Source organism: Myotis daubentonii, chromosome 5, assembly GCF_963259705.1.
Source record: "Myotis daubentonii chromosome 5, mMyoDau2.1, whole genome shotgun sequence".
Lineage (NCBI taxonomy): Eukaryota > Metazoa > Chordata > Mammalia > Chiroptera > Vespertilionidae > Myotis > Myotis daubentonii.
Window position 1 is genome coordinate 55588805 of NC_081844.1, and position 15167 is coordinate 55603971.

Consider the following 15167-nt stretch of genomic DNA (forward strand, 5'->3'; position numbering starts at 1 on the left):
AGAGAGAGCAACATATTGAAAACCTATTTGAAGAAATAATGACAGAAAACTTCCCCTACCTGGTGAAAGAAATAGACTTACAAGTCCAGGAAGCACAGAGAACCCCAAACAAAAGTAATCCAAAGTGGACCACACCAAGACACATCATAATTAAAATGCCAAGGGCAAAAGACAAAGAGAAAATATTAAAAGCAGCAAGAGAAAAACAGCTACCTACAAGGGAGTACCCATATGACTGTCAGCTGATTTCTCAACAGAAACTATGCAGGCCAGAAGGGAGTGGCATGAAATATTCAAAGTGATGAATAGCAAGAACCTATAACCAAGATTACTCTACCCAGCAAAGCTATCATTTAGAATTGAAGGTCAGATAAAGAGCTTCACAGATAAGAAAAAGCCAAAGGAGTTCATCACCGCCAAACCAGTATTATATGAAATGCTGAAGGGTTTTCTTTAAGAAGAGGAAGAGGAAGAAGAAGAAAAAGGTAAAGATAAAAATTATGAACAACAAACTGACAACAAGTACATATGTATCAACAAGTGAACCTAAAAATCAAGTGAATAAAAAATCTGTCGAACAGAATAAACTGGTGAATATAATAGAATCAGGGGCATAGAAAGGGTGTGGACTGACAATTCTTAGGGGGAAAAGGGTGTGGGGGGTGCGGGAAGAGACTGGACAAAAATCGTACACCTATGGACGAGGACAGTGGGGGGTGTAAGGGCATGGGGTGGGGTGGGAGCTGGGTGGAGGGGAGCTATGGGGGGAAAAAAGAGGAACAACTGTAATAATCTGAACAATAAAGATTTATAAAATAGAACAAAAAACATTATCATCACTGTCATCTCTACTTCGTTGTAAACATGCATGCAATTGGCCCTGGCCAGTGTGCTAAGTGGTTAGAGTGTTGTCCCGCACACCAAAGGGTCTTGGGTTTGATTACCAGTCAAGGACATGTATCTGGGTTGCAGATTCTATCCCTGGCCCCACTCAGGATGTGTATGGGAGGTAACCAGTATATGTGTCTCTTTCACATTGATGTCTCTCTCTCTCTTTCTGTCCCTCTCAGTCTCCCTCTCTCCCTTCCCTCTCTTGAAGACTTGGGAGACTAGAGGATCTCTCTCCTTCCCCCTTCCACTCTCTTGAAATAAATAAATAAATAAATAAATAAATAAATAAATAAATAAATAATTAGAAAAAAATACCCTCAGGTGGAGATTAACAACAACAAAAATGTGTGTGTGTGTGTGTACAAGTAATTGATCTCAAAGAGTCTTATTTTTTTTCCAAAAGGCACAAGTTCTTTAAACAGTTTTATGTTATTTAAAGAATATCAAATACTTCCTTTAGAACAGGGGTCCTCAAACGTTTTAAACAGGGGTCCAGTTCACTGTTCCTCACACCGTTGGAGGGCCCGACTGTAGTTTAAAAAAAAACTAGTCGGCTGCTAAGCAACAGGCGGCGTTGGCAAAAACACCCAGCGGGCCAGATAAATGTTTTCGGCGGGCCGCATGTGGCCCGCGGGCCGCACTTTGAGGACCCCTGCTTTAGAACATTCATTGAGGCTGTGGCACCACATTAACAGGAAAGTCACTTATTACCATTGCCTTAACATTAAATGACACCTGAACATTCAATATTACGGTAAATAAATTCAAGTGTGGTAGATCAGATTATTATGCATGTTAGGCTTCAGGTTATTTATTTGTGTACTTGATTTATTTTACATTGATTGCCTTTTTCTTCACCTTAAAAATGTGTTTAATTGAAAAATGAATTTAATTATACCAATTACAATGTAACTGTTGCTTACATTTTAAAAAAGTATGCTTTTATTGATTTGAGACAGAGGAAGGGAGACAGAGAAAGGGATAGAAACATCAATGATGAGTTGGGGGGAACCAGGCATGCAGGGGAGGGCAGTTGGGAGCAACCCAGCCAGCAGGGGAGGGCAGTTAGGGGTGACCAGACTGGCAAGGGAGGGAAGTTAGGGGTGACTGGGCCAGCAGGGGAGGGCAGTTGGGCGTGACCAGGCTTGCAGGTGAGGTTAGTTAGGGGCGACCAGGATGGCAAGGGAGGGCAGTTAGGGGCAGTCGGGCTGGCAGGGTAGCAGTTAGGCATTGATCAGGTTGGCAGGCAGAAGCAGTTAGGGGCAATCAGGCAGGCAGGCAGGCGAGCGGTTGGGAGCCAGCAGTCCTGGATTGTGAGAGGGATGTCTGACAGCCCGTTTGGCCTGGATCCCACTGAGATTGGGCCCAAGCGGGCAGTTGGATATCCCTCGAGGGTTCCCAGATTGGAGAGGGTGCAGGCTGGGCTGAGGGACATCCCCCGCCCTCCATACACGAATTTTGTGCATTGGGCCTCTAGTAGTTTATATATTTAGGTTGTCCTGTTTTTGTTTGTATAGTCTGGAATTCTGAAAAATCTGTGCATATTCTCTGCAAATAAATTTTTTATAGCTTAAACTGTCATGGAATCCAATGGAGTTGCCTGTCTTCTTTTTCTGTAATTTCTTAATTTTTTTCTCAGTCATATTTTATTGGCTAATCAAAGTTTAATATTTTTGATGTTAAAATTCAGGAAGGTGGTAGATGTGAAACTAGTTTAAAGGTACAATAGTTGTAAAAAATTTAAGATACAAATTCTCATCTTGAGTTTTATTCTTTGTTAATCATATAAATAATTATAAAATGACCTATAATTATAGTATTGGATCTAGTTTGCTAAAAATACCTTTTGAGAATATCATATCTTCCTAGGATTTTACTCTTAAATCTGTTATTATGACCCTCCCCCCTCCTTGATAAAGTACAGAAAGGACAGATTATACCACATACTGCTGGTCACATTGCTTTAGTCATCCTCTGGGGATCGTCGGTATCTGCTTATTATAGTAATAATTCAGACTTGTATCTGAATATGTAAATAGCCCTCATAAAAGATATGTTTCTAGTACTAACGTACTTGTCTGTCTCTTCAATATTCAGCTGCTTAGGTTGCATACTTCCTAAGCTTTTGTTTAGTAGCTCTAACATTTTCCTTCACTCTAAGTATCATAGATTCCTAATACATGTCTGTGGAGTAAGGGAATAGAGGGAGGAGTAGAAGGGAAAATGAAGAAGTAGAGGGAGGGAGGGAAGCAGGGTAAAACATATATTATTCTGACCCCCATCAAGGTTATATTTTGGTAAAAGACAAAGGTATTTGTTGCATTTAGGAAAACAGTGTGGCTAGGATTTAGTCTTAGCTGATCCAACCAAAGATGAAATCTGAATTGAAGTAGAGTATGTGTCCTAGATACTCTGGAGTGTTTCTTAAAGTGCCATGCGCTTTCTGGTTAAATTTTTTCATATTATTTAAAGTAATTTACAGGGAAACTTTAAATCTGATAAGCAGTTGTTTAGATATGAACTATTTTTTTTTTTTAGTGGAGTAAGAGATCATTGTTTCATAGATTTTTCAGGGTTGGTTTTCATCTCTCTTTATTCTTAATTGATATTTGAAGTTTGTGTGGGTTCTTTAGAAAGAGGTATGCGCCACATTCTTTCTTCTTAAAGATTAAACTATTTAAGTTAATGTCTAGTATTTTGGAAAGTTTAATAACTTATCAAAGAGGACTAGAATTATCTCTTAATGAGGATAAATCTGTTTTTCTTTATTTTTTTTCATGTGTCTGCCTTTAAACCAGTTATATGGTCAAATTACTTTTCACTTAAAAAAAGATTTTTTATTAAGTTTTAGAGAGAGCGTAAGGGACAGAGTTGGTGGGAGGGAGAGAAAGAGAAACATCGATGTGAGAGCAAACCATTGATCGGCTGCCTTCTACCCAGGATCAAGCCCACAACTGGGCACATGCCCTGATTGGGAATGAATGAGCAACCTTTCTGTGCATGGGACAACACCCAACCAACTGAGCCGCGTTCGCTAGGGGTTCTTTTCACTTTAACTTTCTATCTTGATCTTAATTTTCTGTGGTTACTTCTTAGGCCTGTTTTGTTCTGTTTAGTGCGAAGCAGTGGTGCTGCACTTACATTGTGCTCTAACTCCCTAAAAATGTTAGGTTTGGATGCAGGATTTCATGTTTAATCTTTCTTAGCAAGGCCAAAGTATGACTTTTGGAAAAAGGTGGTATTTATTGAGCATGCTGTAGAATATGCTTATGTTTGTATAGAAGTTTGATAGACTTACACATTTTTAAATTATATATAAATGGAATCTTTACTGTGTTAAAATGAAAATGATTATAGAAAAAAAGATATTGAATTAGGGGTCAAAGGAAGGAAAGAAAGCTGAACTTTGAGAAGAGTTAAATGAAAACAGAGTTAGTTCACTTCATTCATTCCGAAAACATTTGTACATACCAGCAATCTTTTGAGCTTTGGGAATTTGCAAATGGACAGAATAGATATTCTTACTGATAGAGTTCATTTAAATTTTCATAGACAATGAAGAAGTAAAAAAATTTATATTATGTCAAAAGGTGATAGTTGTTAGGAGAAAAATGGAGAGAAGTCTGAGAATAGGTTCAATGTTGTAATCCAAGTAAGATGGTCAAGAGGTGTTCTAAAAGGATGAGTTCTATGAAATGATAAGCAAATGCTATTCATAGGGAAGAGACAAAGGTAGTTATAGGAAACTAAAATATACAATGTAAAATTTACCCCTTAGAATGGGTAATAGGTATGTCATAACAGAAATCCTAAGCTGGATTCCAAGTGTGGAGTAAAGAAAGCCATTTCTCTCAATGTTTTTTCTTTTCTACATAAGATTATCTTATCTCCTTCTTTATATACACACTAGAGGCCTGGTGCACGAAATTCATGCATGGTTAGAGTCCCTAAGCCTGGCCGGTGATCAGGGCCGATCTGTAGGGCGACCAGTGGGGTGATCGGGGGCCCCTGCTGGCACCCACCTTGACCGGCCTGGGGCCAGTGGGCTGTGGGTAGCTCCTGCATTGAGCGTCTGCCCCCTGGTGGTCAGTGTGCATCATAGTGACCAGTCTTTTCACCATTTGATTGATTTGCATATTAGATTTTTATTATATAGGATCCTTGAGAATAGATTCTTTCATAGTTCTAAGAATTTCATACATAACATACCAACTTGCAAACTCTCTTCTTCAATTCTAGCCTCACTACTACTATGAGTTTTTGTTTTAAAATACACAACTAAAGGTTATTATGCAAAATAAGTTTGGAAAAATAGCTTGATGTTGGGCTGTGGAATTTATGTTTAATTTAAATTTTATATTAAATTAGTGAGCTCTTATATTTTCAGTAAGAAATAAATTTACGGAGTATTTGCTATTTCCATTGCAATTGTAGTGAAGTATATAGACTCATTGTGATCTCCCTGATAAAGGAAATTGACTTCCACAAGAAGTAGGTACCACCTGAGGTAGTTCTAAAGTAGAAAATACCTTGATGTAAATTTGTATGCAGCCTGCTAAATAATTGGGAAAAGTTTTTTTTTATTATTTTATTTTTAATTCTTTTGTTGGTCACCAGTCTGAACTTTCTAAGGCTTCAGGCTGGTGTCTTCTATGATGTTAGGTTCTTTATATCTCTTACTCAAACTTGTTACAGAGAGCTTTACCTCAGAAAGGAGAAATGTACCAATTTAAGGATTTTTGGGATATTGAATTTTTCAATATGCATGTGTATGTTGGGGGAGGGAGGCAAAGAGATGTGAAGCAAGTATGCAGTTGCATGGAGAGTTAGGTAGTAATTCTGCAGAACAAGAATAAAGACTATATTAATAAATGGAGATATTGTCTGAGAGGCAAGGTTTTAGTAGTTGTCATATTATTGAAGGAAGACTTCAGAAACTTTTTTTTCCCCTCTCTGATTTGGTTTGTGACTCTTCTCTGTAATTAATGATAAAGAAATTACAATTTTATAAGGATTGCCAATTCAGGAATAGTGTTTCCATATTCTGAGTTGTTAGGGTGCAGAAAAGTGGTAACTTTCTTTTCCCATCAATAGTGAAGATGTTTAGTAGAGAAAATCTGACAGTTGCTGCTAATGGGGGGGTCACAGAAAGCCCAGGAAAAGAGCAGTAATATTGGAAAGCTCTTGGTGAAAATATGTGTATGTGCTTATCCAAGGTCTAGACTAGTATAATCAGATGTGGACAATGGGCTGTAATGTAGTTATGGGAGATGGTTGTCATCATTACTGTTATTTATTGAACCTCTAGTGTGAATCTTTTCTAGTTGGTCACTTGATAGGGCTGTTTGTTTCCTAAGGCTGACACAAGTGTTTTTTCCCCCTCCTAGCACTGTAGGTATAAATTATACATAATTTTTCTGCTTAATATTAAAATATAAGCATCATTTTGTGCCCTGCATTTAGAGCTATAATTTATTATAGAATAACCCAATATTTTGAGACTGCTTATTATACTTAAAACTTTAGTCTAATTTATCTTTAATTTTTTGAAAGAATAGTTTTCACCACTATTTCATAAATTACAATGACTAAATACGTATGATTTGTGTATTTAGGAAAATATACATATAGATGGAAAAATTAAACTCTTTGAAAAGCAAAATAATTTATTTACATATATCACCTCAGTTTTATATTTTTCATAATGAAAATTCATATTTGTGTATGTTAAAATAAATGGGAGCTGTGTAGCCAGGGACTTCTGAAATACTGGATTTAAAAGCATTTTGTAAATTATGAAGAAAAAAATGTATATGCTTTCTTCTTTGGAAGTAATATTAAATACTGTATATATATCCAATTTTATAATATTCTTTTAGATAAGATTGGATAGTAATATTTTGTATTATGCAGTGAAAATGTTTCAGACTTAAATTTTTGATACAGTTATATTTGACCTGAAAGCTCTAGTTTTGCTTTCATTTAGATAAATTTAGAGACTATTTACTTTCAAGCATTGTCACAAGCCATCCATTTATCAAATAACAATTGCCCAACTGATGTTGCTCAGTGGTTGAGCATTGATTGATGAATGTCATTGGTTAGATTCCCAGTCAGGGCACATACCTGGGTTTTGGGCTTGATCCCCAGTAGGGGGTGTGCAGGAGGCAGCCAATCGGTGTTTCTCTCTCATGTATATCTCTATCTCTCTATCCTTTTCAGTCTTTAAAATCAATAAAAACATATTTTTAAAAAAGATTCTACCTAAACAGTACATCTTAGTTGCTATGGTGGATTAAAAAAAGGCAAATGAGCAAAATATGTCTTAATTAGTTGTGGTCTGATAGGGAAAATAGAGAAATATAAATAGCAATTGAATAGAATTTCTTTAACACTGTATAAACAAGTATAATATATGGTGTGTACACGATAAGCATAGGTAAAGATTGGCATAAAATAAGATCTTTGTAGTATAGAACTGCAGAATATGCATTAGAGAGAAAGAAGATGGAATTTGATCCTAAGGAAATTAAAATTCTGGCTGTAAAGAAACAACAAAAGAATAGATTGGGAGTGGTTTTGGCACTCGCTTTCTAGCATTCATTTCAAGCCTATTTATTGATTGTATTCTTGTACCAGGTACTGCTCTGGGTGCGAATAAGGAGAGGACAAGTAATAAGTTAATGAACACATAAGATGATTCAGATAGTAATTCATGTTTAGAAGAAAACAGCAGGATGACATGAGAGTGAAGAGGGGAAAGCTTATAGAGTGTTCACAGAAGATTTGTGAATAGATAATTTATTTGAATGAAGAGAAGTTGCTAATCAGTTTGAGATAGGTCACGTTTTAAGGGGAGGAAATAGCAAAAATAAAGTCCTTGAGTAGGGAATGATGTTGGTATATTATTGAAACAAATAAAAGGCCAGAGTAGCTTTAGCAAAATGAGTATGGGAGAGAGTGAGGCTTCCAGAAATGTCAGAAGTATTGGGGTTTCAGATCACATGGGGCCTTGTAAGCTGTAGTAAGAAATTTGGATTTAATCTTATGTGGTATGAGTACATTGCAGTCTGAAGCAGAGGAGTGGGATTATATGATTTATTTATTTTTTTTTTATTGTGGCATTTAACTTTATTTTTAATTATTTTTAACTGTGGTAAAATATACAACGTAAAATTTACCCCTTAAGTGTTTGTGTTTTTTTTAATCCTCACCCAAGGATATTTTCTCCATTGTTTTTTCAGACAGAGTGAAAGGGAGGGAGGGAAGAGAGAAAAACATCAATGAGGGAGAGAAAAACATTGAAGAGAGAGACACATCAATTGATTGCCTCCCACACACGCCCCTCTGGCCGAGGTACTGGCCCTTGACTGAGAATCAAACCTGAGACCCTTCTGTCCATGGGCTGACGTTCTAACCACTGAGCAATCTGCCAGGGCCCCCTTAACCTTTTGAATGTATAGAGTTCAGTGGCATTAAATATATTCCCATTGTTTTGTATCATTATCACCATCCATCTCCAGAACTCATTTCATCTTGAAAAACTAAAACTCTGAAGCCATTAAATAATTATCCATTCTTCCCTGCCCCCTCCCAGCCCCTGGCAATCACCATTATACTGTCTGTCCCTATGAATTTGACTATTCCAGTTACTTAATATTAGTAGAATCATGCAGTATTTGCCCTTTGGTATCTGGCTTTTTTTTACTTAGTGTCACATGTTCAAGTTTCATCTTTGTAGCACCTGTCAGAATTTCCCTATTTTGAAGGCTGAATAATATTCTATTGTAGTATGTATATATCGTATTTTATTTATCCATTTATACATCACTGGACATTGGGTTGCTTTCACCTTTTGGTTATTGTGAGTAATTATTGTGCTGCTAGTCTCTGCTTTCTGTTCTTTGGCTGTATACCCAGAAGTGGACTTACTTGATCATATGATCTACATACCATCAATATATGGATTATATTTTAATTTTTGGGGGAACCCCTGACCTGCTTTCCCTAACAGTTGCACAGTTTTACACTCTTACCAATAGTGCATAAGGGTTTCAATTTCTCCATTTTCTTGCCAACACTAATTTTATGTTTTTATGTGTGTGTGTTTTTAAAAATTCTCACCCAAGAATATGCTTTTATTGATTCCATATAGAGAGTAAGGGGCAGAGAGAGAGAGAAACATTGATCAGTTGCCTCCCGTGTTCGCCCCCACTGGAAATCGAACCTGCAACCTGGGTATGTGCCTTGACTGAGAATTGACCTTGTGTTTATTGGCCATTTGTATATCTTCTTTAAAAAATATCTGTTCAGTACTTTGCTCAGTTTTGAATCAGGATGTTTATTTTGTTGTTGAGTTGTAGGAGATCTTTGTATGCACTGGATGTTAACCCCTTATCATGTATATGGTTTACAAATACTTTCTTCCATTCCATGGAATACCTTTTTACTCTGTTAATTATATACTTTGATGCACAGACGTTTTATACGTAATCCAATTTGTCTTTTTTTCATTTTTGCCTGTGATCTGGATGTCATATCCAAGAATCATTGCCAAATCAAAGGTTATGAAGCTTTCCTCCTATGTTTTCTTCTAAGAGTTTGTTATTGGTATTAAATTTAGATCTTTAAATCATTTGAGTTAATTTTTCTACTCAAGGGTTCAACTTCATTCTTTTGCATGTGGATATCCAGTTTTCCCCACTGCATGACTTAATGTTTTTATTTTTATTTTGTATTTTTTTTATTGTTTGTTTTTTTGAACTGTCTTTTCGTGAAATGTTGCAGATCGGTTACAGCAAACAGAACGGCGACAGTCAAGGAATACTGTCCCTCTGGGCTCCTTTTTGACTGCAGCAGCTACGTGGATGACTTAATGTTTTTAAATAAATGAATTGTAATAGAGTCAGTATATGGGGAAGAATGGGTAGAGAAAAATCAATGAAGATACTACTGAAATATATCAGGCAGGAGATGACGATATCTTAGACTTGTGTGATAATTATGGTGATGTAGATAAGTAGAGAGGTAGGTGATATATTTAAGAGTTAAAGCAGTAGAACTTGCCTTCATGAATTGCATTTGGAGGTAAAGGAAAGATAAATCAAGGATTAATCATAGGGTTAATTTAAGTGGATTTAATTGCTATTTAAAGAAGTGAGAAAAAGTGAGATTGGTATAGGGGAAGAGATTTTATTGAGAGTAGGTAGATAGGATCAAGCATTCTATGTGGAAATACTAAATTTCAAATGCCCAGTGGGTATTCAAATGATAACTTTAGTTGGACATTGGCTGTGTGAATTGAAAGTGCAGGGAACCAAGAATAGGGTTAGGTATATAGGAATCAACAGAAATAGGTTAGATTTAATGGTCATGGAATGGATTATATAATTTAATTTGAGGCACAGAACTGATCTCTGGGATGCCTCAACATTTGGAGGTAATGCAGAAAAGGAGGTAGCAGGAAAGGAGCAGTAAAGCAGCTACTAAGTCAGAGGACAACCAGGAAAGTTCTATTTCATGTTAAAATAAGAGCAGAGAATGAAATGTTTTAAGAATGTATGGTACTTATCACAGTTAACCTACAATTTGCATGTGGTCCTAACTTCTTATATTAGACTAGGGGCCCGTGCACTGGCTGTGTGTAGGGGGGAGTGTCCCTCAGCCCAGCCTGCCCCCTCTCACATACTGGGAGCCCTCAGGCGTAGACCCCCATCACCCTCCGATCGCCTGATCGGCCCCTTGCCCAGGCCTGATGCCTCCGCCAGAGATGTCAGGCTTGGACAGGGGACCCCCATCTCCCCCCGATCACTGGCTCTGACCCCCACCCAGGCCTGAGGCCTTTGGCTCAGGAATCATGCCTGGGCAGGGGACCCCCATCTCCCTCTGATCGCTTGCTCCACCCCCCGCCCAAGCCTGACGCCTCTGACCCAGGCTTCAGGCCTGGGCAAGGGGACCATCATATCCCTCCAATCCTCGGCTCCGCCCCCCACCCAGGCCTGATGCCTCTGGCCCAGGCATCAGGCCTGGGCAGGGGACCCCCAGCCCCCCGCCCAGGCCTGATGCCTCGGCCAGAGGAGTTGACCCTCATCACCCTCCGATCACCAATCACCAGATCGGCCCCTTGACCAGGCCTGAGGCCTCCGGCAGAGGTGTCAGGCCTGGGCAGGGGAGTCCCAGCTCCCCACGATCTCCCGCTCTGCCCCTGCCCAGGCCTAACACCTCTGGCAGAGGCATTAGGCCTGGGCAGGGGACCCGCAGCTCCCTGCGGTTGCAGGCTCCGCCCCTGCCCAGGCCTAACGCCTCTGGCCGAGGCATCCGGCCCGGGCAGCGGGGACCCGCAGTGGCAGCAGCGCCGTGATCTCCCTCTCTGCTCCTGCCCAGGCCTAACGCCTCTGGCCAAAGCATTAGGCCTGGGCAGAGGACCCCCTGCTCCCCGCAGTTGCAGGCTCTGCCCCTGCCCCTGCCCAGGCCTAACGCCTCTGGCCTAGGCGTCCGGCCTGGGCAGCAGGGACCCGCAGTGGCAGCAGGGGGGGGCCGCGATCGCGCAGGCTCCGCCCCTGCCCCTGCAGGACGCCTCTGGCTGAGGCGCCCGGCTCGGGCAGCGGGGACCCGCAGTTGCAGTGGCCCCGCGATCGTGGGCTCCGCTTTAGGCCCAGGCAAGGGACCCCTAGCTCCCGGGACTGCCAGTTTCGACCGTGCCCAGCTCCCATCGCTGGCTCCACCCCTACTTCCTGCTATCACTGGCCAGGGCGGCAAAGGCGCCTGATTCTCCGATCATGGCTGGGGGGCAGGGCAAAGACAGCCCCAGGGCCGCCTTTGCCCTGTCCCCCAGCTCTTAGCTCCCCCCTGGGTTTCCGATCACTGTCAGTGGCAGGGGGCTTCTTCCTGCTTTCCCTTTTGCCTCCCTGCATTGTGCCTACATATGCAAATTATCCGCCATCTTTGTTGGCAGTTAACTGCCAATCTTAGTTGGCAGTTAATTTGCATATAGCCCTGATTAGCCAATGAAAAGGGTAGCGCCGTACGCCAATTACCATTTTACTCTTTTATTAGTGTAGACTAGAGGCCCGGTGCACAAGATACATGTACTGGGAGGGGGGGTGATCCCTCAGCCTGGCCTGTGCTCTCTCACAGTCCAGGGCTCTTGCAGTCTGGGACCCCTCGCTCCTACCACCTGCATGCTGTAGAGGCAGGAGAGGCTCCCGCCACTGCCGTTGTGCTCGCCAGCTGTGAGCCCAGCTTCTGGCTAAGTGGCACACCCCGTGTGGGAGTCCACTGACCATCAGGGAGCATCTCCTGCGTTGAGTGTCTGCCCTCTGATGGTAAGTGTGCATCATAGCAACTGGTCATTCCGCAGTTAAGTCGATTTGCATAGTAGCCTTTTATTATATAGGATTGCAAACTCCCTATGGATAGCATTCTTATATTAGATTGTAAACTCCCTTTGGATAGTTTTGTACATCTTTATATTTCTCACATATAGTAGTCTAAAATTGCTTGGCATAAGCTAGTGTTAAAAAAGCACTGCTGGACCCCCAGCAATGATCAGGCACTGTTCTATGGTCTGGAGATATAAGGATAAATTATACTAGGTTGGTGCAATCTGGAATGGAAGACAGATTTGTAAATACATAATTGAAATGGTGTCATACAGAATGATACAACGTAATAACTACCACAGAAAAGGCATATGCCCCTTGGTAGGGGATTAGTTCGGTGGAGGGAAACAGATGTAGGATCTGAAAAGGTTTTATTTAGTTGACTTTTGAGTTTTGCTTTGAAGGGTGAATAAGATAGGCAAGATGGAATTAGAAGTGAGGTCATTCCTGGCTGAGAGACTAGTAAGAACAGATGCAAAGAGGTGCAAAAGTACAGTGTGCAATGTTTGAGAAATCAGTCTTAGAGTAAAAAAGGAGCAGCAAATATGAGCCTGGTTTCTAAGCTGTGCAAAATTGTTAACTCTCCATTGTGTAAATGTGTCACAGCTTTTTTACCCACTCATCTACTGATGGACACTGGACTGCTTCCAGATCTTGGCTATTGTAAATAATGCTGCAGTGAACATAGGAGTGTATGTTAGTCTTTTGGGTTTCTTCGGATGTATTCTTCTGTAGATCATTGGAAGGTAGTTAAAAATTTTTAAAAGTATGCAGTGATAATAAAAGTTTTCATTTTAGAAAAATGGTCCTGTGGAGCATTGGCTGGACTAATAAGACTATTGGAAAGAAGCTTGATTGGAGACTATTGTAGTAATTGAAGACATGATGCTGAGTGCCTGCAGGGTACTGGAAAATATTACAGAAACAGCTTTTAGAGTTATTGCAGAGATAGAATACACAGTACTTAGTTTATTGGATGCCAAAGATGGAAGAGTCAGATATGACTCATTTCTAGCTTCAGTAACTGGAATCATTAGCAATAATTTTAGTAGTCAGAGTTGGGATGGAAAAAATGAATGATCTCTAAATAAGGGACTAGTTTAATAAATTATGGTACATTTCATCCACAGAAATCCTCTGTATAATAATGGTGCACCAGTAATTAAAATGAACAGGTTTGCGTAGTATGACTCTTTCATAGTATACATTACCACGAAGGTTGCAGCTTAAAACAACACACATTTATTATCTTATAATGTCTGTGTGTAAGGTGTCTGGGTGCAGCTCAACTGGATCTTCTCTTTAGAGTTTTACAGTCCTCTTTTAAACTCATGTGGTTATTGGCATAATTCAGTTTCTTTCACTTGTAGAGCTGAGGTCCCATTTTCTTGTTGGCTATCATCAGGGTTCGATCTCAGCTCCTAGAGGCTGCCCTAGCTTCTGGTCACATGGTGGCTTACTTTTCAAGGCTGCCAGAAGACTCTTCAGTCTGCTAAGGCAGAGCCTTATAATGGAGCATATCATAGGAGTGACTATCCCATCACCTTTGCTGTGCAAAGTAACTTATTCCTAGAAGCATGCCCTTATTCTGCCCGGGTTAATCTCAATAGGTCACCTTACAGTGTGTTCACCACAGAACTTATTTTAGAGTTTAAAGCTGGAAAGGGCCTCATCATATTTTCTTTCTTCCCAATTCCACTGTAAGGAAAGCTCATCTCTAGTGCTTAGCCTGGTCTTTATAGTAGCATAGCAGCGGTGACAGATATTCAAAAGACAGAGGGAAATGTGGAGAGAGATGTTATAAGGTCAAAGTAAGTACTCAGAAGACTTTTTCAGTCATATTGTGGATGAAATGATTAAGGCTTGCTTTTTAGGACATTTGCTGTGAAATAGAGAGCATAAATTAAATCTGGAAATATTGCAGAGGAAATACTGGCAATATTCGCTCATTGATGAGGAGCCTGGAGGAAGATGGTAGAGAAGAGGGAAGAGACTAGAGCAGCGGTTCTCAACCTGTGGGTCGCGACCCCTTTGGCAGTCGAACGACCCTTTCACAGGGGTCGCCTAAGACCATCCTGCATATCAGATATTTACATTACGATTCATAACAGTAGCAGCATAACAGTTATGAAATAGCAACAAAAATAATTTTATGGTTGGGTCACAACATGAGGAACTGTATTTAAAGGGCCGGAAGGTTGAGAACTACTGGACTAGAGTAACTTTGAGGTTGCTTGTTTGGCGACTGGGAAAATGGTGTGTCATTGACTAATCAATTAATGGTTGAGTGCTGTGAGGCAATACATTGATGTTAAATTCACGATGCGGTTTTTGGTCTCTAGAGAGAAACTCAGAAGCACAAACAGTATTTCACATTGGCACTCTTAAAAGCCCTTGCCATCTCCATCTGTAGAGTCATAGGAAGTTATTCATTAGCAGTTTTTAAACTGCACTAGGGATTGCTTTTATCTGTAATGCCTGAATGTGTACTGTTTATTAGCACTTGAAAGAATACCCTACTTACCTTACATTAACTTCTGAAGTGGCTAGGAGACAGTTGGGGAAGTTGGGGGCCATTGTAGAATCTCTTAGCACAAAGCGCCACTTTTTAAATATTTTGTTCTGTTAATTTTTTAATAGTTTACTTCTTCTGTGTCAGAGAAAATATTTTGTATAATTTCCTTTGAAAATCATTACAGATTTCTTTGTTATCTCACATTTGCTTTTTTCCTATATCTTCCATATTTACCTGAAAACGTTTATTTTTCACCTAGCGGATGTAGTGGATGTATGTTTATTTTATATATATATATATATATATATATATATATATATATATATATATATATATATATATATGATCAAGTTTGTGATCATATTGTTAAAAATATTCTG

General features: G+C 39.8%; 1 protein-coding gene and 1 pseudogene across 10 annotated transcripts in view; one reads left to right on the forward strand and one right to left on the reverse strand.

Annotated features, from left to right (window-relative positions):
- Positions 1-15167, forward strand: part of LRBA (LPS responsive beige-like anchor protein) — a 593124-nt gene that overhangs the window by 208185 nt on the left and 369772 nt on the right. The window lies entirely within an intron of this gene.
- On the reverse strand, positions 9653-9767 carry LOC132236292 (small nucleolar RNA SNORA16B/SNORA16A family; annotated as a pseudogene).